Source organism: Saimiri boliviensis, chromosome 5 (genome assembly GCF_048565385.1).
Source record: "Saimiri boliviensis isolate mSaiBol1 chromosome 5, mSaiBol1.pri, whole genome shotgun sequence".
NCBI lineage: Eukaryota > Metazoa > Chordata > Mammalia > Primates > Cebidae > Saimiri > Saimiri boliviensis.
In genome coordinates this window covers 19,459,151-19,480,167 of record NC_133453.1, presented here as the reverse complement: position 1 = coordinate 19,480,167, position 21,017 = coordinate 19,459,151, and positions in this window count along the sequence as shown.

Sequence of the window (21,017 nt, the reverse complement as noted above, 5' to 3'; positions counted from 1 at the left end):
CCTAAAACACCAAAAGCATTGGCAACAAAAGTCAAAATAGACAAATGGGATCTAATTAAACTCCAGCGCTTCTGCACAGCAATCAACAGAATGGGAAACTAGAGTGAACCAGCAATCAACAGAATGGGAAAAAAATTTCTGCAATCTGCCCATCAGATAAAGGGCTAGAATCTACAAATAACGAAAACAGATTTACAAGAAAAAAACAAGCAAACCCATTCAAAAGTGGGTGAAGATCTGAACAGACACTTTTCAAAAGAAGACATATATGAGGCCAACAAACATGAAAAAATGCTCATCATCACTGGACATTAGAGAAATGCAATCAAAACCACATTGAGATACCATCTCATGCCAGTTAGAATGGCAATATTTAAAAATCTGTAGACAACAGATGCTAGAGAGGATGTGGAGAAATAGAAACACTTTTACACTGTTGGTGGGAGTGTAAATTAGTGCAACTATTGTGGAAGACAGTGTGGTGATTCTTCAAGGACCTAGAAATAGAAATACCACTCGACCCAGCAATCCCATTACTGGGTATATACCCACAGAATTATAAATTGCTCTATTATAAAGACACATGCACACAAATGTTCACTGCGGCACTGTTTACAATAGCAGAGACCTGAAACCAACCCAAACGCCCATCAATGATAGACTGGACAAGAAAAATGTGGCACATATACACCATGGAATACCATGCATCCATAAAAAATGATGAGTTTGTGCCCTTTGTAGGGACATGGATGACTCTGGAAACGATCATTCTCAGCAAACTGATGCAAGAACAGAAAATAAAACACCACGTGTTCTCACTCATAGGTGGGTGTTGGAAAATGAGAACACCTGGACACAGGGAGGGGAGCATCACACACTGGGGTCTGTTGGTGGGGGGACTAGGAGAGCGACAGCGGGGATAGGGAGTTGGTGAGGGATAACATGGGGAGAAATACCAGATATAGGTGATGGGGATGGAGGCAGCAAATCACATTGCCATGTATGTACCTATGCAACAATCCTGCATGTTCTGCACATGTACCCCAGAACCCAGAGTTATATATATATATGTGTGTGTGTGTGTGTGTGTGTGTGTATATATACACACACACATACATATATATGTATTTCTTGAATGTCTAGAATGTGTTCAGCAACAATAAAAAGCAGAAGAGTTAACATTTATGCTTTGACACATTTATAATCTGTTCTTGGGGAAAAGAAAAGAACCCACATAAAATAATAGCAAGCAGAAGAACAATAAATAAAATTAATGGGAAAAGGAAAACTATGTGAAACAGACCTTTAAATCCAGAGACAGTGTGATCACTGGGGAATGAAGTGACCAGTATATTTAGAATAAATGAGACTTGATGAGTCAGAAGGCAAAGGTTACATCTTTGTTACATCCTCTTCGTCTTAAAGGAAATGTGTTATACATTTACACACATGCACGAATCACATTTTCTTAAAATGTGAAAAAATATATACCTGAAGTATATGAAACATATATGTATGTTCTAGAGATTAATTATAAAGCAAACACAATGTAACTCCCTCTCAGGTTAAGAAATTGAAAATAATTAATTTCCAAAATCACCCCATGTGTTCTTCCCAGTCTATGAAACACATTTGATGAACTTGTATTACACAAAGAAAGAACTGTAAATCAGGGCCCAGCGATTGTATTCCTGGCAGCTTGTTGTTCTGACCTAAAAACTGCATCAGGTGTAGACAAAGTAAATTTTTAGTCATGTCCTGAAAAACAGAAATCCTCACCAGTGATTAAGCTGGTTAAGCAGAGGCTTCAGTTAAGCAGAGGCTTAACCAAACCTTCGTGTGTCTCACAATAAGTAACTGATCAACAAGGAATTTCTCAAGTAACTTTCCAGATGTTGCTGATTGAGACATCCTTCAACAACCATGACAAATAGGGCAGAATTAAGCGAATGGCAGGCATGTGACATGAAGGTAGCCAGGCCTATCTTGATGAGACTCCACCATTCAGCAGCAGGCCCCTGATGCTGAATGATCTGGATGAACACAACTGAACAAAAAGTAAACCTATTCCTGTTTGAATTAACTCTAATCCTGTTCATCAGGCTTAAGTAAAGGAGCAGTCATATTTTTTGGAACACACAGTAGCAAGAAAAGCCTAATTAGAGAGCAAAGGGTAGATATTTAGCAGCTCTAATAAATATGATTTGCTGAATGCATTATCTATTTGGCAGAAAACAAATTATGGTGTAATCTTCCACATTCAGACAGTCTAATTTATGGCAACTCATTTAAGGAAACTCTTTAACCCAGCATTTTGAGATCATAAAGCACATTTTGACAAATGCAAGCATGATTTTTCTGGAATGCAGAGAGACCTTAAGAGATAGGAATTTTCTGGAATATATCGGGACCATTCGAACGTGTTTTAAAATAAATTCGTTCACAAATACTATCCTAGCAGCTTGATGTTACCAAATGATGGGAAAAACTCTTTTGCGTATATTTTTTTCTGAGATAAATGGACAATTGTTTTGTAGTACTTACTCAATTTTTGATCATTGTTGCTTGTAACCTTTCAATTGGTTGTGCTTAGAAACCCAATCTCTGGACTCCCCAACTCCAAACCTCCCCCAGCTCTCCCAGGCAATTAAGTTTCAGCCATGGTGGCCTACTTTCTGCTACTCTATAAGACTACTTCTGGCCTCAGGATCTTAGCACTGGCTCCATGGCTCTGCCTGAAAAGCTCTTCCGCAGATTCTTGTGTGACTACTATCTTCTTAGGATTTTGTTCCAGTGCCTCTTCTACAGAATAGAACCTTCTGTTCAAGGTTCTCCAAAACAATCTCCTGTTACTCTGATTTTCTTCACAGTACCTACAACTTTCTGAAATTAACTCAGTTGTTAATTTACTGTCTGTGTCACCTATTAGAACGTACATTCCATCGAGCAGTGACTTCATCTTGTTTAATCATCTTTGATCTGCACTGCCAAGAACAAAACTGAAGGTATGGTAGGGGCCCACCATATTAATGCCAATGAATAAATGAATGAATAAAATGGAAAGAAACTTATGTAAATCTCAGAGCCAGAATTCCTACCAGTCCCGAAAATTCAGTTTCACAAGTTATATTTTAAATGTTCCTCATTAACCTAGAAAAAAATACTTAATAGCACCAATATTGTAAGTATTGTGTGTTTGTGTGTATTACTGTAATAACTTTCCTATGACTGGTTAAAAAATATATTGCACACACAAATGTCTTTTTCTTGCCAGTGGGAAAACTATGGTTCAGAATGGCTCTTCTACTTGTTCAAGTCAGAACATATCAGAGACGAAAATCAAAATTAGTATTCAATGATTTGATTTATAAGCCATGAATTGATCTTCTCACAATTTTCTTCTGGCTGGAAATACACAAAATAGATGATAAATGAAGAACTAGTCACATGATATGTCAATGACTTTGTAATAAGAATAATTGGTAAATTTGCCTTGAATTATTCATTTTTTCTTATTTTTCTCTTTCTTATAAGGAAAGTGAACATTCTCTTTCCCTTTATTATAATATATGCAAATTTTTAAAAACGAGTTCTATTTTAACATTTTTTTGTCAACCTACATTATTAAAATGACTTTCCATGCCTGAAAGGTAGTCAACTGCCTACATTGAACTGTAGTTACTGTGAAGTTCATTATTTACACAATTGCTATAAATGGAGATACTGCACTAATAATGGGCTTGACATGCAAATGACACTTGTCTAAGTAGTATAAAATATAGTATTTCTCATTATTATAATATGCCATCGTAGTGGTCTTGAGGAGAGTCAAATGAAGACCTGTTTCGCAAATGACTAAAACCAACTCAAGGTGCCTGTTCCAAATGGTAGGTTGTTTCTTTCCCTCAGATTTCTCATAATGTTGCAATCATGGAGGTGCTGAGTTGCAAACATTCTATCAGTAATCCCAGGAAGGCTCTGGACTGTTTATCCCAAATTGTCTATACACAGCTAAGCCAATAAACCAAAATAAGAATGGACATTTTCATTGCTTTCACAAGAGTCAAATAAAAATCATTGCTTAAGAGTTATAATACCTTTGGAAAACCACTAAGACACACTGGATCCATTTCTGTTTTTTTTTTTTTTTTTGAATGTGTGTTTGTTTTGTTTTGTTTGAGACAGGGTCTTGTTCTGTCACCCAAGCTGAAGTGAGGTTTTGTGACCATGACTCACTGCAGACTTGACCTCCCAGGTTCAATCAACATACGCACCTCAGCCTCCTGAGTAGCTGGGATTACAGGTATTCACCACCACACCTGACTAACTTTTGTTGTTGTTTTTTTTTAGAGATAGGGTCTCACTAAATTGTCCAGTCTGGTCTCAAACTCGTGGGCTCCAATGAATCTGCCTGCCTTCCCTCCCAAAGTGCTGGGATTATAGACATGAGCCTCTGCTGGCCTGGATCCATTTTTAAAGTCTGCCCTTTTTGCCTCCCAGGTTGAACTTGATGTTGGAAAATGCTTTTCCACTATGGATACTCCTTCACCCATATGCTTCTAGTTCTCGTCAAAGTCCATATCCTATCTTGCCTTAAAGGGCACATGTTTTTGGAGAAAGTCAATTTTGATTATTTTAGCACAGCTCATTGTGTGATGCTATGGTTACAGGAAACTGATTTGACTATTTTAGTTGTGTGGAGTTTCTAACAGGTTAGCACAGGCATTTAGTAACTGAGTAATTTGTTATCATTATTAGTAGCAATAATTTAAACAAATAGACTATGCACTTGTAGCTATAGCTAACAGCTTTGTCTACATCTCTGGTTCTTAGATTCTGTCGCCTATCTCTTCAAACACACTATCAAACACTCTTTAGATTTCATGAAGCTACTCTTGGTTCAAAAATTCATTGTAAACAAACTAGAAAGAATAATCTAAGGCAAAACTATAGAGACAGTAAAAAGATCAGTGGTTACCAGGGTCTAGCAAAGAGGCAGGGATAAATAGGCAGAGCAAAGAGCATTTGTAGGGCAGTGAAACTACTCTATCTGATACTGTAATGACAAATACATGTCATCGTGCCTTTGCCCAAATTTATAGAATTTAAAACAGCAAGTGCACTTTAATGTAAACTATGGACTTTGGGTGGTAATAATGCATCCAGGTATGTTCAGCAATTGCAAAAAATGTACTACTCTTATGTGTGATGTTGATAATGGGAAAGGCTTTGCATGTATGGGGTAGAGAGTATATAGGAAAGCTCTGTACCTTCTGCTCAATATTGCTATGAACGTAAAACTGCTCTGAACATAAATTATATACAAAAGGATAATCTTGTCACTAAAGGGAAAATTATTGTTAATATTTATATGTATCTTCATGGATCCAAACATTTATACAAAACAACGTTATATTACAAAGTAAAGTTATATTCTGGTTTCTCTTCAGATCGCATAAATCTTTCACCTTTTACAAAGTAAAGTTATAGTATACAAAATCAAACATTCTTTCTTAACTTTATTATCAATGAATGCATGGCATTCTTGTCAGTATATACCAAAACTTACTTAAACATTCTGTTATTTTTGGAAATATAAATGATACCCAGGTTTTCTGTTTATTCATTTGTATTTTGCTTCCATAAAAAAAAGCTGCAAAAATATTCTGGCAGCTGTATCTTTTTGTATGTTCACAATTAGTTTAATTGTATTGTTTGCAAATAAGATTTGACATATATAATCAACTAATTTATTTACTAAAGGTAAAATTAGAGGTGTTATCATATTGTGGCTACGATATTCTCAGAGCACAGAACTTTTGGCTAATACTAACAGTAACAGTAGTTGCAGTTATTATTGTTCTTCTTTTTATTTATTGGGCATTTAGGTACCAAGCACTATGCAAAGCACTTTACAAACAAAACCTAATTTAATATTTAAAAAGCTTTCATGAAGAAAGTATTATTCCATCAATTATTTACAAAAAAGCAAAAATTGAATGCATCACAGTCTTCAGGTAAACTGTTTTGGTATCAAAATATTGTTTTCTCTATCCAGTTGTTGGCATTGTCTACATTGTACATAGCTAGGTATGTAAACTTTTAATAATGAAAAATTTCAAACGTATATTGGCCTCAATCTCTCTCCTCCATCTATACCTTTAGCCACAGAACTCTGTTGCACTCCAACTCTCTGCCATGTGACTTGTTGGGGTCAATAGAATGAAGGTGCTTTGAAGCCAAGGCCTGTAGAGGCTTTATGTGTTGCCCTTGTCTTCTTGCACCTCTGTCACTGCAGTAAACACTTGCCTGTCTGGGCTACTGAAGAATGAGGGGTTTGTGAAGCAAAGCTGAGATGCTTAGTCCTCCAACCATGGACATCATCAGGCAGCTGACAGGCGGCTAACCCCACACATGAGAATGAGCCCAATCAAGATCAGCAGCACCACCTAAACCACTGACACTCAACCACAGAGGTATAAGTAATAAATACTCATTGTGCTATGCCACTGAAGCTATGCAATTGTTTGTTATAAAACACTATTCTAATAGCTAGTTGATTCTACAAGAATAGAGATAATATTTTACCACATCCTCATGCATCTATCATCCACTTTCAACATCATTCAACATATAGCTCATCTTGTTTCCTATATACTCACTACTTCCGTCTGTATTATGAATCAAATCTCACACTCTGGATTTTGTTGTTCATAGACCTATTGTGTCATTTGCCATGTTCTTCTGCCCTTTAATTTCCCATAAACTTGTGGTTTGATCTAAAGATTCAGATAAGCTCAGGTTTCATTTTTAGGTAGCGATACTTCAGAGCTAGTTATAAATTCATTTTGTATCACCTGGGGAGCTTGCCATGTCTAGTTAGTATCTTTCTCTCTTTGTGATGTTAATATTAAACAGGCATTCAGGAACTGCAAATTTGATTCATCCATTAGACACTTCTCACAGTGTTTCCTCTAATAGTTTTAGCAGATTATAAGGGTCTTCACCTAGATCAGTTATTTTATTCTGCGCTGCCAGATAGTGATATTTTAATTCTATAATTCCTAATGCTTTTATTACCTGAAAGTTCTCTGTGAAGAGGGACTTTCTCTTCATGATTATTTGGATACCTTACTGTACAGATGGCTCAGAATTAATTCTTCCCCTTTACTGATTAGTTTTCAGAAGAGTAAATTGGCTTCTAAAAATCCTCCAAATATGACTAATGAGTTTGAGTATTTTTGAAAATCATTAATGAACTCAATGATGTCAGCTTAGTTTGTGTATTTAAACCCATTGGAGTAATTATATAAACATTTTTAAAAGAAAAAATTGTAAACATCATGTTTTGCTTCTTTTATATCATTATTATATATAGTCTATTTTTATTTCAACCAAGCCTACCTTTAATATTGTAATCAGGTGTACTGATTCTTTCTCCTAATGCTTTTAGCTATAAAAATATATTTATTCTATTTATAATGAATATTATTTTGTGTCAATCAGTCTTCTGGATATTCATTGTGAGTAAAAATATCTTCTCTTGGGGATATTTTAAAAAATGGTCTATTCAGGGAATTTGTTAAGTTAACTGACTTAATATATTTATTAAGCTCTATGTAATTCAGACATCAATGTCATGTCATATCACACACACACACACACACACACACACACACACACACAAAATTTTCTCCTATTTAGAAAGCTATTTGGGCTTTCTAAAAGTGCTAGGAGAGGATTAGAAAATTGTGTGTGTGTGTGTGTGTGTGTGTGCAATGTTCCAGTGACTAGACCTGCTTGACTTGCAAAAGAGCTTTAGACACTTATGAAATATATGAGCTCAATGCCAAAGAACTCTGAAATCTCCTGTGTGTGGTCCTTGCCAATGTGATGAAAGTTGGTTTACTGCCACTAGGAAAGTCCTGGCAAAATGGAGGGTATAAGGAACTTTCTGTACCATTTATTTACATATCAGGAGAAACATATGGTAAACAGAAATTGGCTTTTCAAAGTGCAACTGACCACCCTCCTCTACCCTAATTCTACCCCCTTAATACTTTCTGTTCCTATACAGGATATTCTTCTCATGTATCTGGCTTCATTGCTAATCATCCACCAATGTGCCATCAAAATAGATAAATGACAGAAATCTGAAGATCATTTTGTTTTCTATATGACAAAGTGAAGGTTATTTACCTCTATACTAAACACATACTGGAATTGATATCATTAAATTTTGCCTTATAATATGATGGGGAGACATTTCCATAAGCAATGCATTTCTGTTGTAGAAAGATTGAAAAAATATGAAGAACACATAAAATAAAGTAGAAATTATGTGTAATCACATCATTCCAATATTGCTGCTCTTATCATGCTGAGGGTTTTGTTCTGCATCTTTTTGTAATATGATGACAGTTTTTGATGATCCACTGTGTCAGTTTGTTCTTACACTGCTATAAATAAATACCCAAGACTGAAGAGAAAGAAAAGAGAAGAGGTTTAATTGGCTCATGGTTCTGCAGGCTGTAGAAGAAGGATAGTGGCTTCTGCTTCTGGGTGGCCTCAGGAAACTTACAATCATGGCAGAAGACCAAGGAGGAGTGAGCACCTCCTATGGCTGGAACAGGAATGAGAGAGAGAGAATAGGGAGGTGCTGCACACTTTTTAACAACCAGATCTTGTGAGAACTCTATTGGGAGAACAGCACCAGGACCCCCTGGTAGGTGATCCAATTACCTACCACAGGCTCTACTTACAACACTGGAGATTATAATTTAACATGAGATTTGGGCAGAGACACAGATTCAAACCCTATCATCCACCTTAATTAATTTCTGGAGCTAGGTGAGGAAAAGACACATTTTGAAACTTTGATAGTACTCCCTGGTACTTCTTTTAAAAGCAAAAATAAATAAATGGTACAGCATCAAAATAAAATGTTTCTACTCAGGGAAGGGAGCAACAAAATGAAAAGACAACCTACAGAGTGGGGAAAAATGTAAATCATTGATTGAATAAGACTATAATTGAATAAGATGTTGATATCCAAAATTTATAAGGAACTCATACAACTCAATAGAAAGAAAACATATAACATAAATTTTTAAATGGGCAAAGGACCTGAATAGACATTTCTCTAAAAAGATGTAAAGATGGCCAACAGGTTTGTAAAAAGATTCTCAGCATCATTATAAGGGAAAGGCAAATCAAAACCAGTATAACGGGCTGGGCCTGGGGCCTCACGCCTGTAATCCCAGCACTTTGGAGGGCTGAGGTGGGCTGATAACTTGAGGTCAGGAGTTCAAGACCAGCCTGGTCACCATGGTGAAACCCTCTCTCTTCTAAATACACAAAAATTAGCTGGGCATGGTGATGGGTGCCTGTAATCCCAGCTACTGGAGAGGCTCAGGCAGGAGAATTGCTTGATCCCAGGAAGCAGAGGTTGCCGTGAGCCAACATCATGCCATTGCACTCCAGCCTAGGGAACAAGAGTGAAACTCCACCTCAAAAAAGCAAAACAAAACAAAACACCGCTATATCACTTCATATCCATTAGGATAGTTATTATCAAAAAGACAAGAGATAAATGTTAGTGAATGGAGAAAGGAAACCCTTGTGTTCTGTTAGTTGGAGTACATATTGGTATAGTCAATATGAAAAACTACATGCAGGTTCCTAAAAAAGCTAAAAATAGAATCACCATATGATACAGATGCTTCTTTTCTGGGTATATACCCAAAGGAAATAAAATCGCCACCTTGAAAGAAAAATCTGCACTACCATGTTCATTGCAGCATTACTCACAATAGCCAAGATATGGAAACAACCAAGTGTCTGTCCACAGATGAATACATAAAGAAAATGTGGTATGTATATATTCAGTGGAATATCACTCAGGCTTAATAAAGGGGATCCTGCCAGTTACCACAGAATGGATTAAGCTGGGGGACATTATGCGAAGTGAAATAAGCCAGATACCGCAATAAAAATATGGCACAATCTCACTTATATGTAGAATCTAAAAAAAAAAAAAAAAAAAAAAAAAAGCCAAAGATACAGAGATAGAAAATAAAACAGTGGTTACCAAGGGCTGAGTGGTGGGGAGAAATTGGGAGATGCAGGTCAAAAGATACAAAGTAGCAGATATGCACGTGAACAAATTTAAAGATCAGATGTGGGGACTATAGTTAATAATAGTGTATTGTTACCAGGAGTTTTGTTAAATGAATAGATTATAGTTGTTCTTACCACAGGTAAGAAAAATGGGTAACAATGTGAGATAATAGATATGTTTCTTTCACTATAGTACCAATTTTATTATATATGTGTCTCATAACATTATATATGTAAGCAATATATTTACATATATTCAATAAAATTTATTTTATTAATAATTAACTATGAGACAAACCCAGAGTTTTCTGAATTGATACAGAGGGATGATCCACAAATATATATAAAAGAACAGAAAATGAAGTTTTGGTTCAAATTAAATGAGATTGGTTTTCTAATATTTTAAGATCACAGATAATAATGGTATGCTTACACCAGCTTGTATTCGTTTATGAGAAAGGACTGTTAAATTTTAAGAAATCTAGCAAGCAGACTGACATCAAGTTGGTGAACTGAAATTGAACATGGCGGGAGAATTTATACCATGGAAATTGGCAAACACTACAAACCAAGGCTCCCTACCCCACTCACATGCAGCACACTGCAGCCACAGGGTGTAGAGAAAGATGATGTATATGACTGAACCAGACGAGGTGTCTAAAATTAGAGAGTGGTCTAGACAAAGGCAAACTGGAGAGCCCTGTGTAAGGAAATCTCCTCAGTTCTAGACAGTTTCTACATGGGAAAGGTGATTCAGTGTTTTCAGTCTCTGTTTTATGAAATAAACAAAGAAATCCATAATTTTAAATATGAAATTCTTTGAATTTTAAAACACCATTAAAGAGGGGGGAAAGGTGCTCTTTGTCTGAATACAAGCTATGGGCCAACTGTTTTCAACTTTTGTTTTAAAAAATGTGAGTTTCCTTTTCTCACTATGACAAGTGGGGTGTAACGTTGCAGAGAATGGCAAAAGAAAATTCTTGCTTTGATAATTCTTACCGAGTGAAGTGTAAGGCTCTTTCACAATGCAAAAACCTCCATGACTTTAGGAGGCTTTTCTTCTCTATATGTTATAATTTGGGGGCATCATTCATGCACAGTCCATGTTATCTCTTTGTGGTCATGTGAATTCTGCTTTATCTCTTGTATTAACGGATACTGAAATCTGTGTTCTGGGAAGTTTAGAGACTTCTGATTTGATAACATCTTAGAATGTTAGGGCTGGCAGTTGGTTGAGAAATCAACCAGCCTAGGGGTTTTTAACCCAGAATCGGTAACTGAGTCTGGATGGTGGTTATAAGCCCACTGAAAAGTTTCCATAGATTTCATCCATTATCCCAGCATCTGTAATCCAAAAATGGGTAAGAGCCACCAATGCATTAAGCTTCTCCAGTTATTTAACAAATATTGTTAGAGTACTGGATACAGGCCAAATTACACGGGTAATTACATGGGAGAGCAAGCAAAATAGACACCTGAGTCTCTCTCCTCAAGGTGTGCAAAGTTTAGAAAAGGAGGCACACAATTAAACAAGCAACTATAATAAAGCGCAGTTATCCTGTGACAAAAGAAGCATAAAGGGTAGGGAAACTCATAAACTAGTGTCTATCTTAGCCTAAGATGGGTGGGTCAGGTGTTTTAAAGAAGTATTGAAAGAAGTGACATTTAAATTAAAATCTGGAGAATGAGTAGTAACTGGTCATTTGAAGAGGTGGTTATCCCTCCAAATAGTTCAGAACCAGACTACAAACAGCACTTTCATTTAACATAGAAAAAAAAACCTGAGACCTAAAAACCCGGAAAAATCTTCCTTAAGTGACTTGAATCCAGCATATACTGAAGAAACGTTTGACATATGAATATCAATGAATAAACAAACAATAAAAACAAAACTCCTCTGTTACGGAACACTGAGAAAGCTCATTTACCTCTCATCTGGGATTTATCCACTTATGTTGGAAGCTGAGAATGCAATATCCCAATATCACGAGGAGAAACAATTAATCAAGCCAATGAGGTTAGTTTTTCCATAGATTGTGGCTTTGGCTGAGTCGGCCTTTCTCTTTGCCTGTTGGAATTGTTCCTGCCTCTACATGCAGCCCTGCTGTCTCTTTACCCATCATAAGTTTGAGCAGGAAGAGTAAGATAATGAAACTTAGTGAACCCCACTTTTAGGGCCCCAAATGCACTTTCCTTTCTTTGTAGGATTGGATATAGAAAAACATTATTTTTATACCCCTAAATTTTAAAGAACTTCTTAGGTGAGAAGACTTGCTCATGCCTTATATTTTCAGATCAGATCTTTTCAGACTTTCCTTTCAAAAATGTAGTCATGAAAATATTCACTTTTGGTCCCCTTTTCTTCTTTATGACACATACTACATGATTATAAAACCCCCAAACCTCTGAGGGACTCACTTTTAAGGAAATAAATATTAATAATAATTGTAATTGTATGTCAGATAAAACATTTTCTGTCATCTCTTAGACATTTGGGTACCAAGGGTCCAATGATTCTAAAGAAAAGTTCTAGACACCTACCTGTAAGACTTGCTAAAATTTGGCCAAACCTTAATTGGAACTCTTATGATACTTATCCTAACTGCAACACTTTCAGAGCAAAAGAGGGCACTATTAATAATTACACAGGGTCAAGAGGTATAAACCAGAATACGTGATAACTTCAAGGCAGTACTTCTCTCCAGCCAAAACAAAAGACAAAGAGAGGAATATTTTTAGCCCCCTTCAAGGTAAATGAAGAGGGATCCAGGAGCAATCAGGATATTTTTTCTTTGCCACCTGGGTGACTGCTGAAATAAAGTAACTCACAGGCTGTAGTTGAATGGTAGCCTCCAAAAATGTATGTCTATGCCCTAACCCCTAAAACTGTTGAATGTGACCTTATTTGGAAAAAGGATCTTCACAGATACAGTTAGAATCTGACTGCTTTCAGAAATAAATCAACCCCAGGGATCCCTGCTAGAGCCACAGCTGAGGAAGTGTACTAGTTATCTGCTACTGTCTGATAATCCCCAAATTTAGCAGCATTAAACAACACATATTTAATGTATCATATTGTTTCTAAGGATCAGCAATTTGGGAGCAGCTCAGCTGGTGATTCTAGCTCAGGGTCTCTGATGAGATTGCATACAAACTGTTATCTGGGGCTACCATCATCTGAAGGCTTGATTGGGGCTGTAGGATCTATATTCAGGTTCACTCACATGACTGTTAGGAAGTAGCTTCAGTTCTTTTCATAGGGTTGCTTGCAACTTAGCAGCTGGCTTTCTCAGGAGTAAGTAATGTAATGGAGAGTGAGAGAGGGGTGGGGAGAGGTCAAGAGGAAAGCTATAGTATTTTTTTTAAATTATTTATTTTATATAGATTGGTTATCACTATGTTGTCCAGGCTGGTTTTGAACAGCTGGCCTCAAACATTCCTCCTGCCTTGGCCTCCCAAAGTGTTGGGATTAGAGGTGTGACTCACCATGCCCAGCTGCTACAGAATGTTCTCTCTACATAATGGAGTCAGAAGCAGAAGGATTGGCTGGAGAGAAAGCAAATCAAAGTAAAGGGGAAAAAGATAGATAATGGTCCGTGCTTCACTGCTCATCAAAGGAAATTCAGAGGAAGTGTGAGTTGGTAGAAAAGTAGAACCGGGCTGGGCGCGGTGGCTCACGCCTGTAATCCCAGCACTTTGGGAGGCCAAGACGGGTGGATCATGAGGTCAAGAGATCGAGACTATCCTGGTCAACATGGTGAAACCCCATCTCTACTAAAAATACAAAAAATTAGCTGGGCGTGGTGGCGCGTGCCTGTAATCCCAGCTACTCAGGAGGCTGAGGCAGGAGAATTGCCTGAACCTAGGAGGCGGAGGTTGTAGTGAGCCAAGATCGCACCATTGCACTCCAGCCTGGCTAACGAGGAAAAACTCTGTCTCAAAAAAAAAAAAAAAAAAGAAAGAAAGAAAGAAAAGAAAAAGAAAAGTAGAAACTCTGAATTCTGAATTTGAAATTTGAAGTTTTTATTTTGCCTACTTTGTATTATGAAAAATTTCATTCCTTTGCAAGAGTAGAGAGAAGAATGTAATGAATCCAGCTTCAGCAATTGTTAATACACTGTCTTCTGTTCCTTTATTCAAGGCTGTGTTCTTTGTCCTCTGTTTCTATTTTTTCTCAACCTCTATGATCTCTTAGACTTTTCTGACCAGCGTTGCTCAGATGGCTTCTGTTCTTCTGAAATTCTGGTTAACTTTCAGGAGAGCCTAGAGCCCAAATTTCAGTCTCAACCTCCTTCTCTCTGTTCTCATCTTGAGGGCTCCCACTGATGCCAGTATTGACTAACAAAGATCTAAGAAAGAGAAAGGAAGTAGAGAACAGAAGAGACAGGGCGACAGATGGACATCAACCACCAGATTCAGAAACAGCCTTCCTGGACTGAAGCAGAAGGGTTATGGACAGCTTGTGCTCAGGACTGGCCAATGTGCAGAAGCTGCTGAAAGGCCTGGGAGTGATTGTATATTCTAGGCTCCAGGAGAGATCAGAATAGATAGTACAGTGAAAAGAATCTAAAACTAACAGTCAAGAGTGGGTGTTCATCCCAGATCTGCTTCTAATTTTCAATGCAACCTAGGTCAAATCACATCTCTCTGGTCTCCAGGGTCTTCTTTTGCAAAAATCAGTGGTAGGAATTGACAAGCTAATTTTAAAATTCATCTAAAACAATGTATTTCAACTTATTATTAATATTAATATTAATATTATCACCACCCTAAAGAGTTCTTTTAATTTTTTTCTAATCATTCCTCCATGAAATATTAATACCACAGATAGGTATCTGTTTATCTACTGCATTTATATCTGGTTTTGCTTATGCATAAAACAGTAAGATTTTTTTGCTCACTGAAAACTAATTTGTACCCTGTTGGGGGTGATATCACACAAGTCATTGAGAATGTATGGTCTAGGATTTAAAAGGTAGAAAATAATTTGAAAAAATACAGAACAATAAGAAATATGAAAGATAACTTTTCTAACATAGCACTAAAGCATGCTAAAACTTAAATTAATTAAAAACCTGTGGGCATAGCAATAGACAATGAAGCAGAATAACATCTTGAAATATATTCACATATATATAACATATTTAGGAATTCATTTTGATTATCTTGGCATTTCAAAATCAGTGAACAAAAAAAATATTTTAAAAGTGATTTTGGGGAAATAGACAACTATTTGGAAAAACTAACTAGATTTCTGCACCATCTGCATAAATAAATTGTAGGTAAATTAAAGAGTTAAATCTAGGCCGGGCGTGGTGGCTCACGCCTATAGTCCCAGCACTTTGGGAGGCCAAGGTGGGTGGATCACCTGAGGTCAGGAGTTCAAGACCAGCCTGGCCAATATGAAACCCCATCTCTACTGAAAATATAAAAATTAGCCAGGCTTGATGGTGGGTGCCTGTACTCCCAGCTACTCCGGAGGCTGAGGCAGGATAATCATCTGAACCAAAGAGGCAGAGGTTCTGGTGAGCCAAGATCATGCCACTGTACTCCAGCCTGGGCAACAGAGTGAGACTCCATCTCAAAAAAAAAAAAAAAAAAAAAAAGAGACAGAGATTTAAATGTATAAAAATTCTGTAAAAAATTTAGAAAATTACAGAATATATGTTTTATATTTTAATTTTTTATTTCATAGGGGCTTTTTTCATTTTTCATTTAAACTTTATCTTATTGTCCCTTTATATTGTTCTAGTATTTTTGTCTCTGGGGACTTTTTCTCCTGTGTGTTGTATGTACAGACATCTCTTTCTGTCTCATGGTGATTTCTGTCTTCTTGTGGTTTGTCATTTTTTTTAGTGTGAGCTCGTCTTTGGTAAGATTGGGTGCTAGTTTATGAAAGCAGATCCACAGAGTGCTTTCACATCGGTCTCATCTGGACTTCCTGGGATTCTGCACTCATACATATGTTAATTAATTCTTGTTTGGGAATCTTGTACCACATGGGGAGTGTAACTTCATATCCCATAAACTTGCATAGCAGAAGAGTTTCAATTTCTCCGGGTAGATCTTTTCCTCTCCACTGAAAGCCTGTAGAAGACAGTGAAGTTCTTCCACTTTTATACTGGAAGGTCTTTTAAGGATTCCATCTCTATATAAAGCTCTGTCTGTTTCTCACAGAAGTCCCATGGGCACAGAATTCACACATATATCATAAATGTTCCAGCATTTGGACAACTGTCACACAGGAGGCTGCAACCACTAGTTTTGTGCAGGCCACGGAGACAGCCTTATAGCCACCCTTCCAGGCAAGTGAAGTGACGTTTGCCCCTTTGATTCATCACCGCCACCACCGCACCCACACTCCAAGTTTAAGTTCTGTAAGGAGGCCTGCGGTGAGGGACAAAGAGGAGGGGAGAAAATAGAAGCTTTAAGTTGAACTACGGTGAGTTTGCTGTTGTTCAAATTACTGGGAGACCAGGCCTAGATGTTGTGAAGAGGTTTGAAAGGATGAGATGGAATAATGTGGTCTGAATGTTTGTGTCCTCTCTAAATTCATATGTTGAAATCTTAACTTCCGCATTGATGATATTAGGAGGTGAAGCCTCCAGAAGGTGATTAGGTCATGAGGATAGAGCCCTCAAGATCGTAATCAGTGCCCTTGTAAAAGAAATCCCAGAGAGCTAGCTAGCCCCTTCGGCCACGTGAAGACACAGCCAAAAGATGCTCTCTGTGGGCTAGAAAATGGGTCTGCGTCAGACACCAGATCTGCCTTGATCTTGGACTTCCCAGCTCCAAAACTGTGAGTGATAATGTTGTATTTCTTATAAGCTACTCCATTAATGGTATTCTGTTCAGCTTCCCAAATGGACTGATATATAGGGTACGGTTGTAGAAAAATGAAACACTGTCATGTTTGTATCACAGGGGTCCAGGATGTTTATTAAACTAATAATACACTTTTGTAAAAAGATTGCGGAACTTTTAAATCAAATAAAGTTAGGGTCCATTTCACTGAAAAGTGAAAAAAGCAAGTCATATACAGCAACATGTACAATACAATCCCACTTAGGTAATTTTTAAAAACAAACTTTGTTTTTAAATACCTTTCTATCTATGTTTCTGTCCACCTGCTTATTTATCTACACAAAGCATAGCTTGTCACTTACCATCTCTGTGAGCTTGGGTAATTGGCTTAACCTCTCTGTGACCCAGTACACCTCTTTCTCCCTGTGGTAAAAAAGAAACAATACTCTTTTACTCCTGTAAAAGAGTGAAGTCCATAACGGTAAATACATTATGAAATTTTGTAAAGAAAATATGAGTTGATCTAGGTCAGTATTTTAGAATAAGGTCTGGTATTTAGTAAGTGCCATACATTTTGATACTATTACTCTATTTAATGCATAGCAAAAAGCCTGAAAAAATATTTACCAAACTTTTCATGACAATTATTTCAGAATGGAGGAGCATGATTGGCTAGAGAGCCAAAAGTTCAATTTTCACTTGTTTCCATCTTCAACCACCCTTAGGATTGCTAAAACATTTATGCAGAAAATGCTTAATCCTAAAACATAAAAATAAAATAATTGCTCTAAAAAATAACCACTTATCCTTTCAATCATAATTCTTAAAATCAATCTTACAAGACTTAGTGGCTTTATTTGCCTCTTCTCATCCACCCACTAATGTTAGCACTTGTTTCGTAATTCTCTATCATGACTTCTCTTTCTACGTGAAAGTTTTGGCTTTTCAAGTAGACTATCAGCTATGCCAATACCAGCACCATCTCACACACTACTTGTAATCCTACCATGATAAATGCATTGCAAACACAATGCAGTGCAATGTGGCTAATGTCTAGGTTAGCGCATTAGCCACCTCTGTAAGCCAGAGATGCAGAGTATGTCAGCCCTTTTGAAACCCAGCTTAGACATTAAGTCCTCCATGTTTCCATTAACCACGCTTGCTCCACTGAGTCATCAACAGTCTCCACCACAAACAGTCTAGATTTTAGGTCTCATAATAGCAATCATAGTGCCAGCTGATGTTTAGATATTTCCTATAGGTATCGACAATGTTCTCGTTAGGGCTGTTCTCAAACGTTCTGGTCTTTGGTCCCTTTTATATTCCCCTATGAGGACACTGAAGAGCTTTTGTTTACTCGGGTTATGTCTATTTATATTTACACTATTAGAAATTAAGACTGAAAAAATTTCAAAATATTTATAAATTTATTTTAAAAATGGTTCAAATAAATCAGATGTAAAATTTCAAACAAAATAATTATAAACGTGTTAAGTATTTTTAATGAAATTAATGTGTTTTTCAAAACAAATTGTGAGAAGAGTGATTTTGTTTTACATTTTTGTAAACCTCTTTAATGTGTGGCTAATGAAAGAAGTCTGGATTCTCCCATCTTCTGCATTCATTCTGTTTAGGTATCACATATCAGATGACCTCTGGAAAACTCCACTGTACACTCATGAGAGAATAAGAGGGAAAGGCATATAACACGTTAGTATTAGTATGAAAATAAAAAGGGAGTGAGAAAGGTAAACCATTTCTTCACATTATTAGAAAAATAGTTTTGATATTCCATAGCCCCTTTAAGGACGTTAGAGATCCCAAAAGTCCCCAAACCACACTTCAAGAAGATCACAATTTGAGAATAGCTGCTTTCAATCCCATTACTGGGTATATACCCAAAGGATTATAAAATATTCAATTATAAAGATACATGCACACATATGTTTACTGTGGCACTGTTTACAATAGTAAAGACTTGGAACCAGTCCAAATGCCCATCAATGATAGACTGGATAAAGAAAATGTGGCACATATACACCATGGAATACAATGCAGCCATATAAAAGGATGAGTTCATGTCCTTTGCGGGACATGGATCAAGCTGGAAACCATCATCCTCAGCAAACTGACACAAAACAGACAACCAAACACCACATGTTCTCACTCATAAGTGGGTGTTGAACAATGAAAACACATGGACACAGGGAGGGGAACATCACACACTAGGGACTGTCAGGGGTGGGGATGGCTAACATTTGGAGAAATACCTAATGTAGATGATGCAGGGGTTGAATGCAGCAACGCCCATGGCAAGTGTATACCTATGTAAGAAGCCTGCACATTCTGCACATATACTCCAGAACTTAAAGTATAATTTTAAAAATGCAAAAACAACATAAAAAGATGACAAAAAATTTAAAAAAGAAAAAAAAAGAATAGCTGTTTTATTTATCCTCATAAAAACACTATAAATGCTATTATTCTCCTTTCACAGATGTGGTAATTAATGTCCAGAAGGGTTAGGGAAACTGCCTGAAGTTATTCAGCTAGTAAGTGGAAGAGCCAGGACTTGAAGCAAAATGCAGATCCTCAACCTTTATGCTATATTGCCTTTATAGCAGCCTGTACATAGCTACATAGCTCCTTGTCCTGCTATACCGGCCATTTAGAGGGCAATGATTGTCCTTGTCTATCTCATCTGCTTGATTATTTAGTATCCATTTATCATCTATCTATTTGTCTATCTACTTGTCCATCTGCCCATCATCCATCTACTGGAGATAATAGTATGTCTATCATCTATTATGGGAGTGATCATTTGTAATTTATCTTTGTATCTCCTTTCCGGACAATGTCTGGTGATGTAATTTGAGTAAATGAATGAATAAAAAGCATGGGTAGTTTTTTTTTTATGTTGATACAAGTAACATTGTGAATGAAAAAATAACTACTTCAGTGATTGCTTCAGCCCCTACTATAGCCCCAACTATATGATGTATAATTTCTTGTGTTAAAGCTAGGAATAGGTGGAGATAGGGCAGCCTTTGCAATAGATTCTGTAATAAGTAGTGCTGGAAATACAGTGAGAGAAAACTGAGATCTAAAGCTATTTCAACACTCTGTTTGTGAGTCAGAAGTACACCAGTAAATTTGAAGTTCACATTCTTAGCAAAACCTCACTTGCCTTTCCAGTATTAAGTTCACATTGGATGGCTTCAAATTATACATTGTCATAAGCTTGGAGAGTCTGCTCCCAGCCTTTCAGTTCAACCACATAAATATCCATAGGTCCTTTGTGCCTTCAGTTGTGAATATCAATAATTTAATAGACCTGGAACATGAGAAGTAGGAAAGAAAACTCTTGAGCTCATATACCCAACAATATTTCATCATGGTCAATCTCATTCAAATGCTGATGTTAGGCAACGAACACTTGGTTTATAATTTTATGCTGAGTTGATTGTTGAAAGTAGTACTTTTCACATCACCACAAATATGGGGGTCTGATGTGACCCACAGAATGACACATGGGGCTATATATGCTGGCATTTTAATCAGGAGAACAACAGCATAACTAGACTATTGTTTTACTTTGCCTTTCTATTGGAAAGTTCTGAAAAAGAAACATGTAACTGGTTGTGAGTAGGTAAAACAGAAAAATAGAAGAAAAGGGAACATTTCTGTGCTTACCTTAGGTTAAATAAACCTTACTAAATACATTTCCTGATTATTATCAAAGCATACCCTGCATCCTCTCCAGTCAGGGTCTTACCCTCATTACCAGCAACCCAAGTCTTTGTCTCATTTCAATTTTGACCTGCAGACACTTTAGAGTTGTGAAAATTTTGTTGTTCTTAAACTCCTTCTGACCAGGAAAGAGCCAAAAGGGATCAGGGCTCGAGGTGAATAAACCTTAGGTAGACAAAGCAGTGTCAGAAAGCCTCAGAGGAAATCACACAACCAAAAAATGCCTGTCTCACTCATGACAATCTTTCCAGCCTGTATACTCTTGTTTAATCCCTTAACAGACTAGAAGTCATGAAGGCAAATTGCCACTCCTTTTTCAAAAGAAAATGCCTCTGTTGGGGGCA